At 45.2% G+C, this 10,058-nt stretch overlaps 1 protein-coding gene across 7 annotated transcripts in view; it reads right to left on the bottom strand.

The window, feature by feature from the left end:
- The window catches only part of SEPTIN8 (septin 8), a 30,797-nt gene extending 30,138 nt beyond the window's left edge, over positions 1-659 (bottom strand). For all 7 annotated transcript variants that reach the window (XM_017872014.1, XM_017872015.1, XM_017872016.1 and 4 more), the window contains exon 1: positions 406-659. The gene's annotated coding sequence lies outside the window, so the exon portion shown is untranslated. The remainder of the gene's footprint in view (positions 1-405) is intronic.
- Positions 660-10,058: the final 9,399 nt, after the last annotated feature.

The raw sequence follows: 10,058 nt of genomic DNA, 5'->3' as shown, positions 1-10,058 counted from the left end.
GAGCGCAGCCGGAGCCCCGCCGCTTGGACGGCCGGGGGTCTCCGCGGCGAGGCGGGAGGTGCCAGCTGCGGGGACTGCTGGGACTTGTAGTCCGCGCGTTGGGGAACCGGGACGGCAGTGTCGGGGGGCTCGGGGCCGGTGCCCAGTGGGCCGCTGCGTGTCCCTGGGAGCCTGGGGCAGAGCCGGGGTGGGAGTCTCCTGGGTCTGCGCGCTGAGAAGCCTTTCCCGTGAGGGGGAAGTGGGGCACGGCGTGCGCCCTAGAGGTCTCCCCCACCAAGCCGTCTCCACCCGCTGGAGCCTGCAAACGTGCTGAGACCACCAGCCAGAGTGTGGACGAGCTGCGGGCGGCCCGTCGGATCCGGGAGAGGCCGCAGCAGCCTAGTCTGCGGGGGTCTTGGGCCCCACCTGATGCTCCGGCCGGAGCTAGGGCGGGAACCCGGGCGGGACCCGCGCGTCCAGCCAGGCGGCCTTCCCGGGCAAGGCACTAGCCTTCGGCTCCTTGTGCAACCAACGAGCAGGATGCGCAGTTTAGGCTGGGATTCGTGCAATAGAAAAGCGGAGCTCGGTGGTCAAGGCATCAGATTACAAGTGTCCATCACCCTGCCTGTCCGAAGGGCTTGGGACAACGTCTTAATGGAGCCCCACCATTGTGCGAAGAGGCCGACAGCTCCCAATGGGTGCACGTTCTCTCTGCTAATGTCACTGCTCAAAACGTTCGGAAAATTAACACTTAACGCCAGGGTCGGAGACCTCAGGGGGTTCTGTATCCTTCTTACTGACAATCCATACAAAAGCAGCTCCCAAATCTTCTGAAATCCCGTTTCTTTCTCTTCCCTCTGCCTTTCTCTCTGCTCTCTCTGGGAATATAGCAAGGTTTGCCCCCTACCCCCAACTGGCCTAATCCCAGGTTGGTCCACCCTCCACACACACCCCTCACCCCAGTATGCTGAGAAGCAACCTGACCTGTTTCTCCGACTCAGAAACTTGTGCTGGCTGGAGGTGCCTAAAGACCACGTTTGACTTGGCACACCTGGCTTAAGAGGAGCCCCCGCTCTGCTGTTTGACCCCGTCAGCCTGATTTGGCTTTCCCCTCCTCACTCTCCCAGGCAAAGTGTAGCTTGTCCCCAACGTGAACTGGCTTCCCGCTGGACCTTCCTGACAATGTTTTCATTTTGCTCCTCTCTCTATGCTGCTGTTTCCCATGCTGTATTAAAGTTATCTACAAGGAATAGGGCAGAGCAGTGGTTAGGGAAGCTGGATCTATGGCAAACCTTCCTGGTTGGAATCCTGCTAGCTTTTTAACCTTGGCTAGGCAAGTTACTTAACTATGGCTCCCTTCCCTGGTCCTAAAAAGAGAACAAGTTTAGCACCTATGTTACAGGATTAAATAACATAAGTAAAGGGCTTTAAGTTGTACTTAAAATATAGTGTTAAATAAAATCTCCCTCTCTAGACTATAAGGGCCTTAATGTCAGAGCCCAGAGAGCGTGTAGTCAATACTGAATTGATCATCCTAGATGTTTCTACTGTTGCCTTTTTCTTTTCCTATAACTAACAAGAAATCACGACCAACTGCCATCTGTATGGCAGTTCTGCATTACAACACTCTGGGACTAGCCCTAAATTATCTTTAAAATGGTCTTTTATCTCTAATTGGGAATATTTCAAAACATGTACTTCTCACAGTCCTGGCCAGTGGCTATGAGAAGGAAAAGCTCAGACTACAGGTGACTTCCTTCTCTTGGAATATATTCACTGTACTCTGTAGGAGTAAACGGGAGAATTTCCTCCTATTCCACAATGCTGAAATTTCTTTCTCATTTTATGCTGCTGCTGGTCAGAACTTATAAAAGAGTGAGAATTATCTATGAGGGTTCAAAAGGTGAATATAATGATCGTTTCTCACATGGCAAAGTGTTATTTCTTATGGCAGCATTTCTGAGTGTTTCGTATACACCTAGAAGTGAGTTCATAGATTTTTACCACAAAAGATTGGTCCCAATGCCAAATAGCTGGGGATGCTGAGTTCCACACACAGACAGGGTTCTGTAGAAGTCCTCAGAGCTTTTGATAAGCTATATGCATTTTCTGTGCAAAAGAAAGGGGAATATACAGCTCTCCCCACACTTTGTTGCCCCTCGTCTCTACCTTGCATACATACCCAGCACCACACTGAACTTGAACATGACAAGACTTCGCTTCAGGAAATGCTGCCCTCCAGGCCTCTTGCTTGTCTTTTACTTTTGTTACTTTTGTTTATACTTTCTTTTGTCATGTAGAAGTTTAAATTTTTGATGTTGTCAAATGTACTTGTTATTTTATTTATTGTTTTACTTTGACTTCTAAAATAAAGACCCTTCCCTAACTTTACAAAGATACAGTGTTTGTGAGAAGAGAATAATTTTTCTTATAAAACTTTTTTTTTAACTCCTTCACGTCTAGGCGATTTGTGTATGTGTATGCCAAACCAGTTGTTTTATCTTTCCCCGCTAATGTACAATGCAAATGGTATCACAGACGACATTTCTGTATGTGTGTGCAGGTCGTGCATCAGTTAGGATGACATTCAGCTGCTTCAACAAGATAGAAATGTCCTCCTTTCTTACGCTGTCCAGGTAGGTAGTCTAGGGCTTATGCGACTCTCTACACACACTTTCTTGTTGTTGCTTGGCCTTATGTGGTCTTGCTCTGATGGTCCAATATGGTGATACCTGCATTTCAGGCAGCAAGAGGCAATGATAGTAATACAGTACAAATAAGCCAACTCTCAGAGGATTCCAGAAGCTGCCATGTGGCACTTCTGCTTACATGCTATTGGCCAGAGCTGGGAAATTGGCTCTTTATTCTGACTATCATGCGCACAGCTAAAAAGTGTATAAAATGGATCGCACCACTGCACTCCAGCCTGAGCAACAGAGCGAGACTCCGTCTCAAAAAAAAAAAAAAAAAGTCTATAAAATGTTAGAGGAGAGCAGATGTTGGGAGGCTGCAGCCATCTCTGCCAAGTCTGTTTCTGGACTATCCGTTCCAGTGAGATGCCCGAAAATCTTTTTTTCTAATACTTTGAATTTTGTTTATTAGAAAATTAAAATACAAAATGACTAAGCAGCCGCGCGTGGTGGTCACCACCTGTAATCCAGCACTTTGGGAGGCCGAGGCGGACGGATCACGAGGTCAGGGATATCGAGGACCCATCCTGGGCTGAACACGTATATGAAAACCCGTCTTCTAACTAATAAATACAAAAATCAGCCGCGGTGTAGGTGTCGGGCGCCTGTAGTCTCAGCTACTTCGGGAGCTGAGGCAGCAGAATGGCGTGAACCCGGGAAGACCAGGAGCTTGCAGTGAGCGAGATTGCGCCAACTGCACTCCAGCCTGCGCGGCAACAGGATGCGAGACTCCGTCTTCAAAGAAAAAAAAAAAAAAAACAAAAGACAAGCAACGAAAACTAATCAGCCATACACCACAGAATCAGGCAACAGATAATTTATTAGCTTTCCACCCTTTTAAAGAAAATTGCCTGTTTTTAAGTGATATATGTACATTTTTAAATAATTTGAACAATCAAGAAGTTTACAATTATCCCAATCCCACCATCAGAATCACCAATCAGTGAAAACCCAGAAAACCCCTTTATCATGAACACTATATTTATATCATTCCAGAAAACTTTCTATGTATATTTACTGATAGGAGGAAAGATAATAGAGATACTTTATAGGAATCTGGGCCATAATACAGATGCTATTTAAATTAAAAGTACTTAATTTTACTTGAATTTAAAGGAAGAAAAAGAAGTTGAAACTGAAGAAAGAGTTGAACTTCAAAGAATGTTTCTTGACCACAAGAGATATTACTTCCTAAAAGATACCTCTGAGGTTAAACAAAAATTGTAAAAAACACTGAGGTTAGAGTTATTTTCTTAAAATGCACATTTCTTGACATATGAGTGTGTGAGTGTGTGTGTTCAGTGTGTTCATTGCTTTGAAAAATTAGCTCTCATGATTCTGTCCATCTCTGACCTGCTTGCTAAGTTTAGTTACATATTATTGTTACATTATCCATGTTTATAATACTCATATTCTGTTCTATAAACGTAACTTCATAGTTAGTTGATAAATATTCTTAATTAAAATGAATTCAATGGTCATCGCTAGTCTTTTTACCAAGGCTTTTTTTCCATTTGCAAGTTCTTTATGTTTGTTCATCTCTTAATGGACTAAATTTAATAGTTAAGCTGTTTTTCCACGAAGTATTTTCGATGTTTAAGAGTATCTATCTGTGCCTTGATACTGGAACCATATCTTGGCTGGGTATAATATCGTTGAGTCTCATCTTTCCCGCTGAATGTGGTAGGTTTTGCCTCTTTTACTTCTGGGAAGAAGCCTGAGGCCAGCCTGAATTTTCCTTTATAGGAGACATTTTTTTCTGCTTGAATGCCTGAAGAAATCACTCTTCATCATTTTTTTTTAGTTCAATAACTTAACTAAGACGTCTTAGTAGTAAACATTTCAAATCAAGCTTTTCCGGAATATAGTGTGTTCTTTCAATCTGCAGCTTTAGTTTTGAAATGTACTTGTTTGTTTCTCCATTAAAGGAATTCTCTTTTGGTTCTGTTTCTGGTTTTTCTTCTTCAGGGATCTTAATTAATTTTTGTATCAGATCAGCTTTATCTGTCTTTCATTTCTACTAATTCTAATTGCTTTAATCTCTTTGCCTAGTTTAGTTGCCCTATTTCAGTAATTTGAGTTTCAATAGGGTCCATTCTCTTTCTTGTTAGTTCTAATTTGTCTATAATAACATGTTTTTTGTCCTCAACTTGTGGTCTTTCCACCCCATTCTTGTGTTCTAGCATCCTGTTGTTGAGCCTCCACTTTAATAAATTCATATTCTTAAGTCATTCCATAATGTGAAGCAGTTGCAAAAAATTCCTTAAGTTATTTTAGGGGTGGGGAGGAGCCTCATCTTTCACTCTCTGTTTTCCCCCTTATTTATCGTTCATATCTTGCTGCCATGTGTTTGCATCCATTTCTTTTCTTTCTGGTTTGGTGGCTCTGTCCAGACCTTCTTTACGCCACTGTAACACAGCAGCAGGAAGAAGGACTTACTGACGTCTCCCCACTGTTTAAGACCCTATTTTTCCCTCTGAGCTAAGCAGAAGGATGGGTATTTGGGTTCTCTACACTTTTTGGAAGTCTGGAGGGGAGAGCTGAGCTGAAGCAGCCTGCGGTCTTTGTTGGAATGCCTCAGCATGCTCCTGTCCTGAGAGCCTGTTTAATGTCCTGTACAGGCTCATACCACCTAATTGGGGCTGGAAAGCAGGATGCTATACACCTTTTCCAAGGAAGGGGCAGAACTCAGGGTCAGTTTCCCCATGGGGAGTGTTGTTCTGGAGACTTTATTTCCATCAGCCGAATCAGCTCAGTGGCTCGTGCTCCCTGCTTTCCCATCTCCCCCCAGCATGCTTTTTAATACAGCTCATTCAGAAGAGGAAGAAGACAGGGCATGACTCACATCTGCTTCCTTTCAGATTCAGGAGCCATAGGAAGAATGTTCAGGTTTTGGTCCATTTCTGGGCACTTGGGACAGGATAGGGAGCAAAGACGTGTGGTGCCATTCCTTGCCACTCCAGAATCCTCTACATCTTTCTTTAGATGTCAATTTGGAAGTTTATTGTATTGGTTGTTGATAATAGATTTTAGTCCCTTGTTTTATTTACTTTCTTTGATTTTGTTAGGAATTGAGAAAGAGAAGTTCTGTGGAGAAGCATTCATCCATAATCTGTAAGCAGCAGTGTCCCTACACATTTTTATTTTTAATTTATTTACTTGTGTATTTATTTATTGAGACAGAGTCTTGCTCTGTTGCCCAGGCTGGAGTGCAGTGGCTCGAGCTCGGCTCACTGCAACCTCCGCCTCCCAGATTCAAGCAATTCTTCTGCCTCAGCCTCCCAAGTAGCTGGGATTACAGGCACCCACCACCATGCCCAGCTAATTTTTATATTTTTAGTAGAGATGGGGTTTTACTATGTTGGCCAGGCTGGTCTCGAGCTCCTGATCTCAAGTGATCTGCCTGCCTAGGCCTCCCAAAGTGCTGGGATTATAGGCGTGAGCCACCATGCCTGGCTTTCTGCACATTTTTAAAGCAGCACATGTTACCTCTGGCTTTGAGGTCTGACTTGTCCCAATGACTGCCAAAACAATACAAAACAAGAACAGACTCGAAGAGCCTACTGAATTCCAAAGTCCCGAGATGTCTCAGCTGGCAGGCAAACTCTCCCATTTTGAAAACCAGAATTCTTAAAAGCCAGATTGAGGAATTACAGTCTCACAGTAGTGTTGCCAGGTTGAGGCCTAGATCAAGAGTCCTGGCCTGATGGAAAAGTTAGCCTAGAGAGAAGGCACCATGTTCTTATGCCTGCCAGAAAGATTGACAAGAGTTTGCACTGAGGCTGGGTACAGGGAGCCATGTGGCACAGAAGGAACAGCCAGCAGAAAGCAGCCCTTCCCTGGCCTCTTGGGTTTCTGGCTGTCCTGTGCCTCGGAATTCCACAGTGGACCCTCATGCTGCAGATGGGGACAGGCTTCCTCCCTGCCTTCCACCAAAGCGTTTAACATGGATGTCCTGGAGACAGAGCACCAGGGACACCTTGGAAAGCCCTGGAGATAAGAATCTCTGCCTTTTTTCATAGAAGAGGCACGCCTAGCCCATGAGTGCCTGGGTCCTGAGACACTGAGACAGTCCTGGGTCCAGGGTTCTCAGGGATGCAGCCAGGGTTTTGTGGAGCCTGAATCTTGTGGGATTTGGAAAGCTTTCTTTTAGGAAAAGAATACACTGGCAGGGCATTGTGGCTCACATGTGTAATCCCAGCACTTTGGGATGCCATGGTGGGAGGATTGCTTGAGCCTAGGGGTTCGAGACCAGCCCGGGCAACATAGTGAGACCCCATCTCTATGAAAATTAAAACTTAGCTGGGTGTGGTGGCACAGGCCTGTAGCCACAACTACTTAGGAGGCTGAGGTGGGAGGATCACTTGAGCCCAGGAGGTCTAGGCTGCAGCAAGCTGAGATTTCGCCACTGCACTCCAGCCAGAGTGGCAAAGTGAGACCCTGTCTCAAAAAAAAATTTTGTTTACTTTAAAAGAATACACTGTTTTAAAGACAAAATTAGATATGAAAGTAATTACTTATTTAGAATGAGAAAAGAACAGGACTTAGAAGGGACACGAGCAAGTGAGTGACCTGGAAATGCAAGCCTCAAGTTCCATGAGGTCCAGGGTGCCCTCAGGGAATGGGCCACGGATACTCACAGGTCTCCAGTCCCTGAGTCCACAGAGATCCCTGCAGCAATTCTATGGTCTGGAGCTGCCAGCAGGGGAGCAGATCCCACTCCAAGCCTGGACTGGAGGGCCTAAGGACAGGGCATTGACAGCACCTTTACAAGGAGCTCCACAAAACTTATTCAAAGATTCTGCCCATGGCCTCTCCCAGAACCCTGGGCCTCTCCCAAGTAGAAGCATTCTGCTCTTTTAACGTAGCTGTGGCCAAAATGAATTCTCTGGGCCAGGTGCAGTGGCTCATACCTGTAATCCTAGCACTTTCAGAGGCCAAGGCAGAAAGATGGCTTGAGCCCAGGAGTTCTAGACCAGCCCAGAAAACATAAAGAGATCGCATCTCTACTAAAAATTTTAAAAATTAGCTGGGTGTAGTGGTGCACTCCTGTGGTCACAGCTACTCAAGAAGCTGAGGCAGGAGAATCACTTGAGCCTGAGAGGTTGAAACGGAAGTGAGTTATGATCAAGCCACTGCATTCCAGCCTGGTGACAGAGCGAGACTCCGTCTAAAAAAAAAAAAAATTATCTGGAAAAAAAATATCAACTGTCCAGTAACCAAACAGCTACAGTCTATAGAAGTGGAGGACTTTAAGATGCTCCCATTACAGAGAGGCCACCCAGCTCATATCAGCATGGTCTCCATTTCTGCAGCGATGAACAGGTGGGACACAAGCAGGTGAGAGGAAGCTCCACATGGTGACACCACTAGGCAGAGATGAGGAAGTTAAAGTGTTTTGCTTTTTTGGAAAAATGTGACCTTCAAAGGGCATGAGGGAAGTGGAGAGAGAGAAAGAATGCTTCATGCTGTTTAAGGCGCTAGAGGAAGCCATCAGGAAAGGAGACAGTTAACTAAGGACAGGCAAATCAGCAAGGCAAGACTTAAAATGAGAGGGGTCTGCAGAGCAATGCTTTTCAAACAGGGTCCAAAGGGGCCACGGGGGACAAAGACTCATCTGGTGGGGCTCTACAACCTCCCCAAACAGTGCCGTTCTGCCTGCTTTATATATAGGGCTTTCATTTCAACAAAGGGTTTTCTGCAGCAAAATGAGTCTGAAAACCACCTCTCTGGGGGAAATGTATTCAGACAGACAAAATGGGTCTGGAAAAGGCTGCTGCTGGGAGGAATCCAGGGAAACCACTGAGTCCAAGTTCAGACAGCTGAGAGATAGAGTTTCACCTAGAACCAAGGGGTTGGCCAGGGAGGTTGGAAGAAAGGATTCAAGGGAGCTAAGAGAAATTACTCGAAGTTGAATTAGAAGTAGAAATGATGGTAAATTCACAATAAAGAAAACACATACCACCAGGCTGAGGCCATCTGACTGGGGAATGAAAATGGAGAAAGCTAAGGACCTGATTAACATACAGAATCCAGTCTAGATGAATTCATGAACAAGAAGCCAAGGCCCAGCCCTCATCTGCTTGGTTCATATCACCGGTTTACTAAATGTTCCTCGCCTGCTGGGGTGGGGAGCAGCGGGGCTGGATTGTGAAGGAGTGGTAACCAGGCAGAAGCCTTTGGGGAAGTGGAAGAATGTTCAAGGGAATACTCTTCCGTTCATAGCAGAACTTCTGCTGCAGGACTTGGGACTTGTTGATCCAGGACCTAGTGTGGTATGGGTTCTGGGACCCCACAGGCAAGATGGTATGGTGGTGAGAATAGTGCCCCCACCACAAGACATCCACTTCCTAATCCCCACAGCCTGTGAATATCTTACCTTACATGGCAAAGGGCACTTTGCAAGTATGGTTGAATTAAGGATTTTAAAATGGAGAGATTATCCCTGATTATTCAGGTGGGCCCAGTGAAATCCCAAGGGCCCTTGAATAGGGCTGTGTTATAATAGGGAAGCAGAAGAGTCAGAGAAGGAGATGTGATGACAGAAGTAGAGATCAGAGTGATGCAGCCACAAGCCAAGGAATTTGGGCAGCTTCTAGAACTGAAAATGGCAAGGAAACAGATTCTACCCTACAGCCTCCAGAAGAAGCATAGTCCTGCCAATACCCTGATCTCAGCCCAGGAAGACTGTGGGACTGCTGACCTCCAGAACTGTAAGACAATGAATTTGTGCTGTTTTAAGCCACAGCATTTGTGGCAGCAATAGAACCCTAATACAAATGGCACTGTGTCTAAGGGTGTGCTCTCTGAACTCAGCTATCTGAATTCTAATTCCAGGGCCGTCACTTGCCAGCTGAGGGACCTCAGGTAACTAAACTTACATTCTGTGCTCAGTTTCCTCATGTGCAAAATTAGGATAATAATAATTTCTACCTCATATGGTTATTGTGAGGATTACATGTGAAGTGATTAAAACTATTTCTGACACAAAGGAAGCTTTTCAATAAATGTTAACTGCTGCTAATATTATTATTATTATAAATTAACATCACAAGATTTATTTCCACCACCCTGCTTTCACCTTCCCAACCCTGGATTCAGAAATGAAGCTTGATCAGAAGATGAAGCACAAGTTCAATGTCACAGCTGTTAAGACTAGGCACCAGTATCCATCATTCACTCTCTCAACAAAGTATTTGTTGAGTGTCTATTATGTGCCAGCCACTGGTTCAGATGCGGAAGACATAGGAAGAGAGGAAAGGGGACAAAGGGCTTCTTCCCGGCATTGCTCTTCCTTTCATCAAGGAAGAAAATATTTCCAGATCCCCCACTAAAAACGCTCCCTGAGATCTCAGTGACCAGAACCGAGTCATTTGACCACACAGAAGA

Source organism: Rhinopithecus bieti, unplaced genomic scaffold, assembly GCF_001698545.2.
Source record: "Rhinopithecus bieti isolate Rb0 unplaced genomic scaffold, ASM169854v2 scaffold_5889, whole genome shotgun sequence".
NCBI classification, from domain to species: domain Eukaryota; kingdom Metazoa; phylum Chordata; class Mammalia; order Primates; family Cercopithecidae; genus Rhinopithecus; species Rhinopithecus bieti.
This window is presented reverse-complemented; position numbering and strand designations above follow the sequence as displayed.